Source organism: Columba livia, chromosome 3 (genome assembly GCF_036013475.1).
Source record: "Columba livia isolate bColLiv1 breed racing homer chromosome 3, bColLiv1.pat.W.v2, whole genome shotgun sequence".
NCBI classification, from domain to species: domain Eukaryota; kingdom Metazoa; phylum Chordata; class Aves; order Columbiformes; family Columbidae; genus Columba; species Columba livia.
The window spans coordinates 48147484-48163293 of record NC_088604.1 but is presented as its reverse complement, the minus strand read 5'-3'; the positions used below and the strand labels follow the sequence as shown (position 1 = coordinate 48163293).

The following is a 15810-nucleotide window of genomic DNA, read 5'->3' as shown; positions in this document are numbered from 1 at the left end:
CATCATTCCTGAGCTGGGCTGGAGCTCCACACCAGCCTCTGGCTGCACACTGCCTCCAGATCCACAGGTCTGGCCTTACTTGTACCCTGGATCAGCTGTCCCTGGGTCACAGGTAGCCTGCATCTGCAGCACTGCATGAACCTATGTCATTTGCAAAACAGGGCTTGCTGAAAGAGTTGCCCTGCTTGCAGCTTGCTCCTTGCCCCGCTTGTTGCCCAGGCTGCTTGGGGGCATCTCTGCATATCTGGGCATGTGAGGAGAAGACAGACCTGGATGCTGGCTACATGCCAGGTTCTTGCCCAGTTTTTTTGGCAGAGTGGGTCTGGAACATACAGCGCTTGGGTGGCTTCATAACAGGCTACGCACTTCAGTCGAAAGGTAACATGTAAACTAGTCTAGTGCAGTATTTCAAGTGTATTCTGTCTCTAAGTGACAGTAGACTAGAATAGCCCGTTTCCTTATTTGTTTTTCTTTCTTTATTGGCATGTGTGCTCAATCTCGTGATACTGCATGCAAGACCAAGGTCCCAGAAACATAAACTTATCCGGGAATAAAAACTATAAAATATTGAACATTGACATATGAACACGGGGTTTTAAAATAAAATCAAGTCCAACTCTTTGAACCTCCGGTTTCTCCCAAGTTGTCTTACAAACCAGATTGAGTTCGCAGGACAGTGCACCCCACTCACTCATTCTCTGATCGACTGCACATTATTTCCACTATGATTTATCGTACATGTCAACAGTGTTCATCCGATATTTCTGCTGAAATACCAAAAAAGTGTTGGTGCTGTGTGTGTCTGCTTAGCATCCTATCATCAATCCTTTCTCCTCATAAAGAAACCAAGTGGAGTATTTCCTACTCATCCAGCAAAATGGCATTTACTGCCTGCAGTGTTATCCCACTAAACCACTGAAAAGGTTTTTATTTTCCTCAGCTTGCAGAATGGCTTACAGGTATATTCATAATAATCTGAATAGGAAGTCCATAAATTCATATTATCCACATGAAATAGGTGCCCTCAGAACAAGAGTTATATTTAAAACATGATGTGTTTATATGGAAATATCTACACTAGATCTATATTAAACATATATTAGACATATGGTAATTGTCTATATCAGATGTACTTACTTATGGCAATATTCAACAATAATGTCTCTCTTGAGTTTCAGAACTTCATCCTACAATAAGACAATGTTTTCTTCTTAATATCATGTGGGACTTAGATGTACCATGAATCTAACAAAGCCAAAACACTTGTAACATGTTCTATTAATATAACTTTAAAACCTTATCACGTTATGTACAGTATTGCAAATATTTCAGCTATGAAATTCCAAAACTCTAAGGAGGATAAACATCAATAAAGTCTTCAACCAGTATGACAGATCCAGTAGACAGTTAAGGCAGTCTTGTAAAAAAATTCAGAACGGTTTTGTTTAAGTCTGGTTCAAGTAATTTTGTTCACAGATTCTGTAATATTTCTACAAAGAGTTTGCAGCTAGCAGTTATTTCCTCATATACAGCCTACTGAGCTGCCACTAAGCTTATGAGTACCTTAAACTAAATTATTCATGCTGACTATTTAAAAAATCAGAATAGCCATTAAGGGTTTGTGCAGGAGGAGCTTGCTTTTTAGTACCTCTCAAATTCTTAAAGGCTGTGCCAAACTTGTAATGTATTCAGCACAAGATACAGAATCACAAGCAGTTTAATACAGGATCCATGTTCTCACCTTCAGACACTGGATAAAAATGAATTGGCAAAAGGCAAAATTTATACCCATCATGGTATCTTTACAGTTGATATTTTATTATGACTCTCACAATTTATTCTAAAATTAAAAAACAAAACAAAACACAAACAAACAAACAAACAAACCACCACACAAAAAAACCTGCTAGAAATATTCATTAAAGGAGCCTTTCTCACATAGTGTCCATCTCTAGCTAGGACCACTCTTGGATGCTTCATATGTAAAAGCCCAGAAGAATTCTCCATCTAATAGAATAGTGACAGCCAGATTTTACCTGCTGCTGCTGCTTTACATGCATTTCTCCACCACAAGCCTTGCAGCTGTGCCCATGGGAGACCATTGGGAGATGGCTCCGTGAAATAAGGTTCACCTGAGTCTCTCACCACTGCTGGTGGAGCTGGGCCACCATCTGCAGCCCCACACCTGGCCAACTGCACACCCTGGCCATGTCCCAGTCTCCTGTCCCCCACCGGGATTTCTACATCTGCCACCAGCTTACCTTCCTCCTTAAAGTAGCCACAGAGTAAGTACAATACTAACTCAAAGCCACCACTTTGCATACATGCTGAAACCCAACAGTCTCTCTCAAAAACACTTAGGGCTTTCAGCTTGGGGTCCTCATTTCCCTAGCTGAATGGAACCTAAAGCTTCTGGAGGCCTAATGAGGGAGAAAAGGTGTGGAAGCTGAGAAGAATCATTTCTCAAAATGAAAACTGACAACCACCATCTGAACTACTCAAATAATGTCTCTAGAGTAGACATGGCTTCTTCAGTGACATTCAGTTTAGGCATTGCTTATATATTTCAGGTACAAATACGCTGGGTCTTGTGGGTCAGCTACTAGAGATGAGGTGAGCTCTGGGGACGGTCTCCAAGTCTATATATTTCTAATTTCAGTGCAAGTGAAATAAATGGTGACAAATTTAATAATAATAATAATAATAATAATAATAATAATAATAATAATAATAATAATAATAATAATAATAATAATGTACCTCCTCACACTGGCACTAAGGTAGTAACAGGAACCATGAGGCTGCCTGGCCTAAGCTGGACATAGTGGACATAGAATTGTTTCAGTTGGAAGAGACCACCAGGATCATCGAGTCCAACCATAACCTAACTCTAGCACTAAACCATGTCATTAAGAACATTGTCCAAATGTCTTTTAAACATCTCCAGGGATGGTGACGCCACCACTTCCCTGGGCAGCCTGTTCCAGTGCTTCACAACCCTTTCCATGAGGAATTTTTTCCTAATATCCAATCTAAACCCTCCCTAGCGCCTCAAGTTGCACCAGGGGAGGACATGTTGAATGCATTTTTATTTGTACCTTCAAACTACAAGTTCAATTAGAACAGAGTCTTCAGGGCTCAACTTCCAGCAGATCAGCACTGAATAATATAAAAAATTGCTCTGTGCCTTGCCAGTACCCGGTTAGTACACAGTGATCTATGTAAAAGCTGGGAAATCAAAGCTGGTAAGTGGATGTACAAGCATTGAGACCAAGCTATGCTCTATAAGAGGAGCAAAGTCATATTTAACAACCTTATCCTTTCCCACTTACTATTTGTTATAATTTTGGCAATGTTTTCAACTGTAAACTCACTGATGCTTAGAAATGCCTATGAGTTATCTCCTTTAATTAGCAGGTTATTTCCATGGGGTTTGATGTGAAACCAGAGTCCCATTGACAGGGTATGGCAAGACAACCATCACATTCTGACCACCAATTCACACCAAGGAACGAGGTGTTTGGGAACGTACCCTCATGATCAAGAGCCCATCACTGTGTTTTTTCATGGTGAAGGCCCAGCTCAATGTAAAGCAGGTAGTGCTCAGGAATCGCATGTGTGCCAGACTGACCCCTACCCAGTGGAGAGGGCTTGGCCAGTCTGTAGCAAATACCTTCTAATGGTCCAGAGTAAACCTGGAAAATGACCAGAAGACAATGAAGTGGCTGGTGTGGTTGTTTGAAGCAGCTGATCCTCTGTTGCACTCCCAGATACTGAATTTCTTCCACTTGCCAAACTGCTCTGACTTGTTAGACTTACATTTCCTTCCTAAAATATCATGAACATCAATTCTGTGCTTGTTCTCACAAAGGCCGGCAGCTCTTCCTAATAAATCAACGCAGATTTGCAATTCTGTGTGCTTTCATTTATCCCAGCTTTATGATATAATAATTCACTGTGATCATTGAAAGTCACAGAAAAAACCCAACATTTCTTATTGAGCATAGGCATAACAAAACCATAGCAGCAGCAGACTCAGAGGCAGTACCCAATTTATAAATCAGACAACATTCTCAACATCCAATCAGCTGCAAACAGAACATGAATATTCCCAGATATTCACATTTTCAAATATGTACAAATATTTTTATATCTGGATCACTTGTCTGGAAAATCAGTTTGCCTTCCCACTAGGATAAAAAAAAAATCATCCCCTCAAACCACCTATTTAAGTCCCATTGGCTCCTGGTATGAAGGAACCTCAGAAATTTCTGCATATTTATATAAAAATAATCCTAATTTTCAAGTAGTAACAAGTGGTACTTTTCCAAGTTCTTGAAGTATTTCAAACGTGGCACAGGGGTTTGGAAGTACAGGAGAGCTGAAAAAGCACACTAATTCCCCTGCAAACCAAGGAGAGCTATTGTCTTCTGCACATAGTAGAAAAAGGAAAGACCAAAATGGAAAAAAGCCACATTTTGACAGTTGAGATCCTTCTCCTAACTAAGTACTAGTTTGGCTTGGGTTAGTGGCAGCTTGCAGATGAATCTACCAAATAACACCTTTGCTCTGTTGTACTAGAAAATGTACTTATAACCAGAGAACAATTCTTCCTGCTTCACCGATCACAGGGAACAGAGAACATGTATTTAAAAAACATTGGTCAGCAACTGCCTTAGAAGTAAATGGGCAGACACGAGCAGTGTCTTCGTTCCTGAGAAATATAAGCAATGTCAGTATAGAGGAGCTGGTCACTGAGGTGCAATTCTGAAGGTCCTAGACCAGTATCAAACAGGCTGGTCTCCATGAAGGCTTATGGCACAGTGAGAATGGGTGGGTTAAGCCTGTGCCCTAGGGCACAGGCTCTCAACCACCCAGAGCATGGTGGGTATTGCAGAGCACACAGCTCCCTTGGCATCACGCAACCAACTCTCTTTCACATGGGCTGAAGGGAGATGCCACAAACCTTGGCCTGTGTTGGGTGTGCAACCATATCACCCACACCACTGGTGGGTCCCTCTGTGAAGACATATCCTGCAACCATCATCCTTTCCTATTAAGTAGGCTATACAAAATTTTTTTCCAGTTTCACATGTTAATGTCGAATAACAGATGAATGACATCCTTATCACTGCCTCTCTTGGTTGTATTAATTTTCCTCTGTGAGTTTGATTTTTTAGCTCATACCCACTGACTGTAAATCAGCAAAAACTGATCCAGAATGGATGCAGCAGCAGTTTGGTGATTTACAGAGGAGACATCTGAAAACGAAAAATACAGTTACTGCCATTCTGTGGCAGCATTTAGATAGTAAATGCTTTCCAATCCTTTCCAACTAGGTGATGAAGAAATATTTCCAAAGTAAGACTACTCATGGTTATCAGCAGAGACACACAACACCAGTGTTTTGTGTGACAGCGCAGAGGTTTGATTTGGGAAAGAAACTGAGGTTGCTCAGTTCCATTGAGGATGTCAGTGCTGCAGGATCTGATTAGAAATGAAGACAGGGAATCTCAGATTTCTCGTTGAGAGGGAAGGAAAACCAGCCTCTGGGATGAACTAAACCATGGCCAGCCCTGGGATGCTGCACAGCTGGACATCCAGCTGTCAATACCTGGGTGCAGCAGCTCCCTGGGACGCAGCCCATGTGCTGCCAAAAGTTGCATGAGCTCAGTGGTGGGAAAGGTCCCTGCTCAGCAGCAGGCAGGCAGTTCTGACAGTACCACACTAAGCTTTTTTCTGGTTGCTCATCAGGATACTGGTTTGTTTGAGTCAATGGATCTCAGCTGTACAGTGCAGAATCACCATCCTGCTCATGTTGGGCCAAGATGCAAGTCATGCAGTGGTGAAACAAGTTTGTTCTGGTGCAGTTGACAGTCTCTGGGGTGAGTGTTGGCCCTAGGACCTCCTTTACATTCACCTCTGGTGTAAGGAAAGTGTCTAGGACACTGCTCTAGGAATGGCAATTTATGCTCAGAAGCTTGCAAGTCACAGCTGCATGAGATGTCTTCCCCTCCCCTCCCTACACTGCAACTCTGAGTGACCCAAAATGAGACAACAGGGAGTCGTGATAACATCTATTTTCTCAGTCTTAAACTTTGAAAGAAGCTGATGTCACACAGGAAATGTTTCAGCCTCATTCCCTTAGCTGGTTCAACCCATCTCTAACACCTTTTGAACCCTCTGGCTAATTTTAAATACGTTTGACATAAGAACAGAGTTAGGTCTCAAGGGTATAAAGCTCCTTCCAGTTTTGCAAAATCAGCATTGGGCTAGTGAGGAGAACCCCCTGCTCAGGGAAAAAGCAAGGAGAGTTTGATCTCTAGCTATTTTGCTTGGCTTGCTAAGCTCCCAGGAGGTAGTGGCCAGCTGGGCTCCCAGCATGAGAGCCATGCAGTCAGCACGGGCACAGCTACAAACATGCTGCAAAACATGGTGCTTCTTTCCCAGCCAGACAGCAAAACACCAGCACTTGGCATGCACAAGAATGAGCTGAGGATACTACCGGGCAGCAAGGGACTGAGCATGGGGAGCATCGGGAAGCCAAGAGGGAGCTGAGGGGAGATGGATGGGGGATCCTAAGGAACATGGAAAAAGAGCTCAGTATAAGCTCAGAGAAGGCAAGACAAGCCCTAAGAATCTCTGTTTGCTTATGAATTCAAAATCGCATACGAGGTCATTTAGCTCACCACTGTAATGCAGCTGTCTCTAGAAGAGCACAACAGCTGCGTAAGAAAACGCAACACAGAACCCTACAACAATTTAGCATGTATGGAGCAAGGGCAGCTCCTGAGCACCATATATTAAACACAGGCTGAAAAACAAAAAATCCAAATGTAAGATGAGAAACAGGAATGGCTTGATGACCCTGTCAGGTAGCTTTTGAACCAACATCATGGAATCAGGCTGATGTGATTGTTTCCCATTGCAAATAGCATTGACCATACTTCTGTTTTCAGAAGACAGGACAAATGAAAGCAGCAGGAACTGATAGTTTCACCATCCCAGAAGAATGCATATTTCAAGGTCAGGTTGTGATTGCTAGCCTTACTGCACATCACAGGCTGTAAGTTTTCACCCATGTCTTTTGAATCCAATTAATCTCTAACCTCTTTCAGTCCTCTCTTGAGGTATATTTTTAGCCATGCTTCATCATGTATCAAACTAATAACCTTTAAATAAATCACTGTGACACCATTTATTTTTATGTCATATGCTAATACACAATCACTGCATTTCCTGCAGTCATCAGTGATGCCATTCCAAGTGTTGCACAGGACTGCAGTCCAATTGATTATAAGCAGAATTAAAAGATACCATCTTTGGGCTAAGTCTGACAAAACCCAGTATTACTAGTGCTATGTGAGAATGAAGATGCTGCTAACCTTTATGTCCATGGCATGTGGAGGCTGGACCCAGGCACAAAAGGAGGCTTGCTGAACAGCTGCCGAAAGAGCGTTTTTTCTGAATGACCCAACAGGCCAGGATAAGTTGCATGTTCCTTATTCCAGATGGACACAAAAGCTAAGGAAAGGGAAAACAACATGTTAGGCATTTCCCCTGCAATTTAAAAGACAAGTTACTTTACAGACGTCTCCCTCTGTCTTGTAATACTTCAGCAGCTTAATTTAATGAAAGGAGGGGTGAGGGAGAGCATTCTGTTATATCTGTATACGTTGTCATCACTGAAACATGATTAAATGTAGGGATCAATGAAACATTTCATTCATTTGCATTTGCTGAGTTGTATTCTCAGCTCTACTCTATAGAGCAGGACGATGCCAGACAGTGCAGCCAAGTGCAAACAGGCTGGGAAATGGGTAGATACCAAATAAAACATATTTGGTTTTCCTTGGCAAATGTTTTATTGCCTGCCACCCTGCTGCAGAGTACAGGTCGTGACTGAGTTGATAGCAAAGAAGACTTCATGGAGAGCTTTGAAGAAGAAATCTCCACAGCCTAGCAGTCTGCAATACTGTTTTTATACACTTGTACAAAGAGGAAAGGACTGAGTATGGAAAAGAACACTGAAGACTAATGTAATTTTCATTCATTACAGAACTCTCTACACCAAATGTTGTTACTATACAGATATACAGATATACAGCCACACACAGGTGTCCTGCTTTATTTAACAAAGTTCCTCAGACTAAACTCTGCTGACTTAAAGAGTTTCATCCCAGTAAGGATTCCTGAATTAGGCTACATTAACAATCAAATTTTCACTGAAACTTTATGAAGTTGATTATAAACCAGTAGACTAAATCATATTATCACTAAGAGAAAGATAAACAGTTTATAGCATCTAGTAGACACATGACTGATGCCCTTACATACTCCAGCAAATGAATAATAATGAAATGCATATTTTTTTGCTTATTCCGCAAATGAAATCATTCACCTGCATAACACCATCTCTTGTACAGGAACTAAACTTTCCAATATGACTGTCAATTTCTTGAATGCTTAATGGTAAGCTAGATGGTATATATCTGCAATAAAAGCAAAATTATCTGTAAACATGGGGTATGACACGGAAAAATCCAAATTGAGAATAAAAGGCAAATAGAGATAAATTCAGGAATACTTTTCATTTCTTTCCCCCTTTAAATTTAGAACATATAGTGGAATTGGTCATTCTAGTCCTTAATTTAGTGCTATTAGGACATTGCTTTAGTTTTCAGAAGTAGTTTTGTAAGAAAAATAATACATTCTCCTGATGTTTTGTGGCTGACTTTACAATGACTCATTAGCTTCTCCAACATGAGCCTGGCCTAAATCAGTGAAAAATCTGCTTGTTCATTCTAATCATGCCTTATTTCAAGTATTGGTTCCTAGTGTGTCGGAATTTTGGGGGGGTTTTTGGTTGGTTGGTTGGTTTTGTGCTCAGAATAAGGACTTTGTTCACAACAGTTTGTGAGGTCCTGTTTTGCTACCTATGAGGTTTGGGTCAATCACTTTCAGGCCAGTCCTGTTTGGCAGCCTTCACTTAGAAAGAAAATGCACTTTAGTTCCAAAATTGCCAGCGTTCCACACGAATATGGAGTGTCCACACTTTCACTCCTCAATAGCTTTAGATTAGCATTATTTAGTCCCAGACTCTATACAAAAAGGAAACAAATTATACAATGTTTTACATTTGCTGCCTCAACAATTTTATGTAATTTATCCACTGAAGTTTTTGTGGCTTATATGTGAGTGTAAGCAGACCAAAGGCTTTGTCCCGTCTAATCTAAAGAGAAACACAAAAAAGTTCAGTCTACCTGTCAACACAGCTGTCATCCTCCAGGACAGATGTAATGAATAGTGGTGGGAGGTGGTCTGCTTTCCCCTTGTGTGATGTAGACTCAAAGTTCACGGGTCTCAGGTACAAATGGAACTGACCAAAACCTGCTTCCATTGCAAAAGCATTATATAACCTAGAAACAAAAACACATGGACGCATTTGAAAAATTAACTTTCTTCTTTATGTAAGCAACACACATGTAGAACCCGACATCCATCATGTTCATTGCAATGAGACATATGCATTCAACTTAAAACATTTCTTGGCCTCTAAAAGAGTCTGATGGCTGTCAAGCAAAAAAGTGGTGCACCCAGATAGCTAATGATTGCTTAGTATTGCCTGGTTGATTGACACAGACAACACTTACAAGCAAAGGACAGTAAGCTGCGAGTCTACAATGTCATAAGGGGAGATCAAGGGAAATACATTAAATATTCCTTTTAATAAAGGACTGTGTTTGGCAGAGACATGGAGAATATTATTTAAGAAGCTGGGAAAAGGACTAACTAACAAGCTTCAATAGCCAAGCAAAGCTCATACATATTATTACCACTAAAACAGTGACTTCATAACTTAAGAAACATTTGTTCTAGAAGCCCCCGGTATGATACAACCCCCCCCAGTACAACAAATTATGAGGGCAGCCTATCAGCAGACATTAAACACATGGTCTAGATGCAACCACTAGCTCAGGAAATCTCCAAAGCACCAAGTGTCAGAAGTTGGGCACTGTCTTGCTTTTGGTACTCCCTCCCTGTGGATCCATCCCTGCACTCCTTCAGATTAAAGACCACAGAAAAACTGATCCAGCCCGTGGTGGCTCATCTCATGTAGCATAACAAGATGGTAAAAAGAAAGACTTTGACTTTTTGATACAGACTGCAAAGGAATAAGATACTCCCTTGCTTCTTCCTAACATCTAAGGCAGGTGTTTTATCAGTCAAGAAATCAGGTCACAGAGAAGCTATGTTGTGAGAATGTGATAAAGACAGAAACAGGACCTAGAAGATTTACTTCTTTAAAATCAGGTTAGCATTCCCTGCCTGTAAAGTAACGGTAACAAAAGGGGAGGTGACAAAATAATATATGAAAGACACGATGAGCATCAATCAATAATCACATGGAGCACAGCCAAAATCAACTCCAAGATCTTAAAACAAAGAGTTTTGTGTAATTATTATAAATGCTGCTCTCTCAGTTGACTAGTATAGACATATGAATAGCCTATACAAAACAGATGTTGGCACACAAATCAGCTTATTAATACTGGCAAAAGAAGAAAAAAAAAGTTAAAAAATCTATTGAAAAAGTGAATGTGTCAAACAAAACCAGAAAGAAGCAAAATTCAGACTAAAACTGTAATGTCTAGCTCTACTGTTCTACCCAAAGAATGTCCCTTTTCTTCAGACAGTAGAAGAAAAATACTAAGGAACTGAGGAACACTGAGGAACAAAGAGAAGAAACAAGGGCTGTAAGGAGCAGTGTATACAATCTAAACGTATACTTGTAGATGTGAATGACCTTCCACCCTGGGAATGGAGAAACAGGCAAGTAATGGGAGTAATTCTAGCAACTTCCTGCCAAATGTCTGATAGAAGCCAAGGTATAAGGGTAGAGAAATCCACAAATGTAGGTGCATTCACTTCATTTTACTCTACATAGAAGGAAAAAAACATTACTAACCTTTCCGATGATTCAGTCTGAATCTGAGTCTCTGACAATTCATGTAACAGTGAACTGTGAACTTCATCACACCAAAAGAAGATGTAAAAAAAACACCTCAAAATGTCACATAAAATAAATAGGTTTATACTGGTATTTAGACTGACTTAACCATCTTCTCTTAAATAAAGATAATGTTATGCTTAATGGTCTTACATATGCATGTTATAACTTACCACTGAATTCTCATCCTGAAAAATGGCAATTTACTGCTATTTTTCAGGGACTTCTAAGTATGTCACTTGAGATGAGTAAGTCCTCTTAGCCCTGTTCCTGAAAGAAATGCAGCCATGTGACGTTCTGGTCTGCCCATCTGTCTCCTTTGAAAAACGTTTAAATCAGTTGGTGAATATTAATGAAAACTGACAGAGACAAGGCTTTCAAGATATTAACTTCCTACAGGTTTCATGAAAAAACAGGATTGGATATTGATTTTTCAGCTAAGTGAAAAGTTGCAGTGTAACCTTACTCCTTACTAATTACCAGAAAATGTACATATGTGCATGTATGCATCTATATGTACGAGTGAAGGAACACCTAACTCAACCAGTGGAACAAGTTTAATGGGAGTCTGTATTTTATTAGAAAGCTGAGTATCCAAACTGGAAACACAAATTGTCAAGAAAGGAAACCTTTTTGCTTCATGGAATTGCTTGGTTTGAAGTAAATGAATCTGTTTGTTAGCTTGCCCAAGAAAGTTTCCTATATAAAATTATAGTTCAAGAAGTTCTTATTTTAATGGAAGAGTCGTGACAGAAAATTAGTTTTTCTGCCGTAGTAAGTTGAATGGTCGTGGCTCACATATCTTAAAGATGTTGAGGATTTCAGCTGCTGAAAATGAATGCTGATGACTTTTTTATACAGACTCTAAATTTCCAAGAAGACACAAAAAGGGTTAAGACAAAGAAAAACCATGACTGGAATGTCATCTATCCTACACATCCAACTTTGCTACTGCAAACAATCACATCCGATAAATCCTTTTCATAAATTAAGCAAGCCTCATTTTAAAACTGTTAGTTTTCTACCCTTTGCCATTTCCCTTCCAGAACTTTGTTGTCTGATTCCTAGAAATCTCCTTTTAATTTCCAGATTAAATTTATTCAGTGTGATTAAATCCATTTGTTCTGCTGCCAAAATTGGCCTTTAGCTTAAACAGCTCCTCTCCATTCCCAGTGCTTATCTTCCTAGTGTATTTAGAGAGAACAATCTTATCTTCTCTCAACCTTCATTTTGCTAGGATAAGCAAGCCAAGATATTTCTTTTGCTTCTGTAAAATGAATTCTCCATTTCCCCTCAGCATGCTATTAGATCATCTTTGCTCCTGTTCCAATCTGAATTTGTCTTGCCTGAACACAAATCTCCAAATTGTACTTAATAATCCAGGTGAGGCCCCACAAGAATCACATACATGGCATCAGTTCTCCCTCTCTCCACTGGTGACAAGACTCAGTGCCTGATTCACAGTGAGACATCATGGCTTTTTCCCCACCATGGCTGTGATATTTTGGCAGTTTACAGGCAAACAGTGGCCAGCTCTACACCCAGTTCTTTCTCCTCCTCTCTTGCTTCTAACTAATAAGCTCAAAGTTCACAGGAGAACTTCCTATGATTATGTGTAACCTTAAGCTTTGTCTTACTGATGCTTATCTCTTTTCTGCTACTCCAGTTCCTAGAACCATGAGTTCTTCCTGTTAGATATTCCATTTATTTTCCATATCAGCTTTATCTGCCAGCACTACAATGTCATGATTTTAATAACACCCTACTATGTTTTCTGCTGAGATCATTAATAAAGATGTCAAGTAATCTGGAGCTGAACAACAGGAACTTCACCAATAACCTGTCTCCAGTAGTTGAACACTCTCCTTTGTAGTTTCCCCATTAGCTCAGTCCTTATCTTCTTGGTCTTCCTGTACAAATTGTCATCTTCTCCAGCTGATCACTCCTCTAAATGCATGACACTGGCATGCTTTGTGTAGATTATTTCATTATCTTTGCAAGGATCAGCACAGTCAGAACAATTTTTATGTTTTCCTACTGCTGGCGGTAAACTAAGCTTGTACTTTTTGTGTGCCTTTTCTTATAATGCACTACTTTTCATAAGAAGGCAGTTAAAATAATTGTCTGTGTAAAACTCTGCAGAAGCAGGCATCTTTGTGTTCACTGGATCAGTGAATTCCTCCTGCTCCTCATTCTTTTGACAAATTTTCAATATGTTCACAGGGAAAGGGCCTCTCCTGTTAAGCTTTGAGGAGCACTGTGGCCTCAGCTTTTGAAACTAATGAACATCTGCAAATACCAGCTAGACTCCATCTCCACATAATAGGCAAATGTATCTCCCACGGCACAGATGCAGGCACTCACTCTCTCTGTGAGTTGTTTGTTTTTTGCTGTTCTGTTGTGTTCTGTTTGGTTTTGGTTTTTCAACTATAGTAGGTGGTCTATTTAAAAGAAGCTACTTCTTCCCTACAAACCACACCTCTCTGAGGTCACCATAGCTCAAAGAGCACTCACCTGGTTAACTGCACACTCTCTGCCCCCACCTCCAGCAGCTGATCATGGAGCGTGAGGAGAGTGAGGAGACCCAGGAGGGTGGAGAAGGAATCCAGGATAAAGAGTTGTTTTTCTCTGCCTGTCTTTTTTTCTTCATCTGCTCCCTTCTCTAACAGAAGACAAAGTAACCTCTTGCATCAGCACAGGGTCTTCTACCGGTACCTCTGCAGATAACTGCAAAGAGAAAACAAACAAACGAACAAAAAAACACAAACCAAACCAACAACAACAACCAAAAAACCCCCACCAAACACAAAACCACAGAAATCATTTACATATAGATGACAAAGGTCTTTAAATACTTTAGGGGACCATTCTCCTTTTTCTTTTTCTGGACTAAATCATCACTGGAGTTGCTTCTGACTTGCAACCCATGCAGGGTGAGAATTGTGCTCACCCTGACCTATCCTGACCCCTAAAAAACCACTTACTACAAAAGTAAAGACACTGAATCCACAAACCTTGATTTACTTTAAAGTTCATTTTCTTAATTTTTTGTATCTAACACAAGATATTTGCCTTTTTTATTATACTCATAATTCAGAAATCTTTCGGATATATGTACCTCTCTAAAGCAGGGGGTCTGTAACTTGGCTCACTTATTACTAGCTGAGGCCATTTCTCCTCTAAAGAGTGTGCAGTTCCAAGAATACATGTCACAGTACGTATGATGCTCCCCAAATGGGGACAACAAACTCATATGGTCAGCTAGCTCAGCAGAGCTGGACTCCTTTTCTACTGGGACAGTGGAAACCTCCAAAAGAGTAGAAACCCCAGGAAGGAAAAACTATCAGAGAATAGTTTGGTTTGGAAGGGACCTTCAAAGGACATCTAGTCCAACCCCCGTGCAAAGAGCAGGGACATCTTCAATTAGATCAGGTTGCTCAGGGCCCCGTCCAGCCTGGCCTGGAATGTCTCCAGGGATGGGGCATCTACCACCTCTCTGGGAAACCCAGGCCAGTGTTTCACCACCCTCAATGTAAAAAATGTCTTCCTCCTTTAGTTTAAAAAAATGTCTCTCCTCCTTTAGTTTAAAACCATTACCCCTCGTCCTGTCCTAACAAGCCCTGCTAAAAAGTCTGTCCCCTGACAGACACGTGGAGAGCTGCAAAGAAGAAAATGGTGCATCACTTGTGCTGTGGAAGTGGAGGCAGGAGCAGCTCCTGGCTCTGTGTGCAGGAGAAGACGCTCTTTGTCTCCAGTCGTCACGACCTGTAAAACTGAGCCACCCTGCTCATGTCAGACAGGATAGATGCGGCCACTGCTAAAGCTGAGTGGCTTCACGCTTCACTGCTGATGACCAATGAATCACAGATCATGAGGAAATCTGAACCCAGCCATGCAGTTTTTAGTAATAAAAGTCTAGATTTCAACACTGGCAATTTGCTACATCTTCACAGATACACTGAAAGAAAAATAAAAAAGAAAAGAAGAAGATTGAAACGACAGCAGCCCAAAATTGTCAGAAGTTGTGCAACTTTATTTTGTCCCTCTTCTTCCATACTTGACAACGTGCTTTTGTAATTCTGTGGTTGTGGATGGGTGGGACGGGACAACCTGTCTTTTTGTGCCTCTTCACAGAGCTGCTACAAGGAGATTAGCAACTTCCCTATTTCCAAAGAGGATACAAGAAGAGGTAATAAGCTTAGACTATAGCAAGGCAGATCTGTGCTAGAATTTAAGGAGAACTTGATAATGGTGAGGCTGGTGAAGCACAACAACAGACTGCTTGGAAAAGTCTATCACATGGTGCCATTAAGAACAGGACAGCTGTTAATATTTATCTCATGGGAAGAACATAAGTACAGCTGATCCTGGCTTGGGGTGAGCAAGAAAGATCTCACAGCTTTCCAGAGATCATTTCGTCTTGTAATTCCAGAATTCACTTTTCTTTTTATATGTCCTCAGCCTCTCTGATATTTCTACATGGGAAAAGCACCTGTTTCCAGGCTGGCAGCACCTGTACATCACTGCTGGGTAATTTGTTTATTATTAAGTTGAAAGATGTTTGGAAAGTCAGATGGGGGAATGAAAATTGGCCCTTGTAAAACTGTTCTTAGTAAACTGCTAGAAAATGTAAAAGAATGGTGCCCAGAGTCACAAAAGGAGCAGTCCAGGAAGGACAGAAATACTGATTTTAGCACACCAAGTCATAAAGAAAAACAATATGTGACCATGTAAAGACTGCATCAGCGTGTAAAAGGAAACCAAATTAAATCTGGTCCGGCAAAGGTAAATTTCCTAAA

At 40.6% G+C, this 15810-nt stretch overlaps 1 protein-coding gene across 6 annotated transcripts in view; it reads right to left on the bottom strand.

Annotated features, from left to right (window-relative positions):
• The window catches only part of CCDC162 (coiled-coil domain containing 162), a 93405-nt gene that overhangs the window by 41572 nt on the left and 36023 nt on the right, over positions 1-15810 (bottom strand). For 3 of the 6 annotated variants that reach the window (XR_010471873.1, XM_065059682.1, XM_065059686.1), the window contains exons 10-15: positions 13526-13738; positions 9264-11281; positions 8402-8492; positions 7386-7524; positions 3533-3695; positions 1138-1187 (exon numbers count right to left, since the gene is read on the bottom strand). The gene's annotated coding sequence lies outside the window, so the exon portion shown is untranslated. Of the gene's footprint in view, positions 1-1137; positions 1188-3532; positions 3696-7385; positions 7525-8401; positions 8493-9263; positions 13456-13525; positions 13739-15810 lie in introns of those variants that run through there. The other 3 variants (XM_065059683.1, XR_010471871.1, XR_010471872.1) reach the window with 3 other exon arrangements.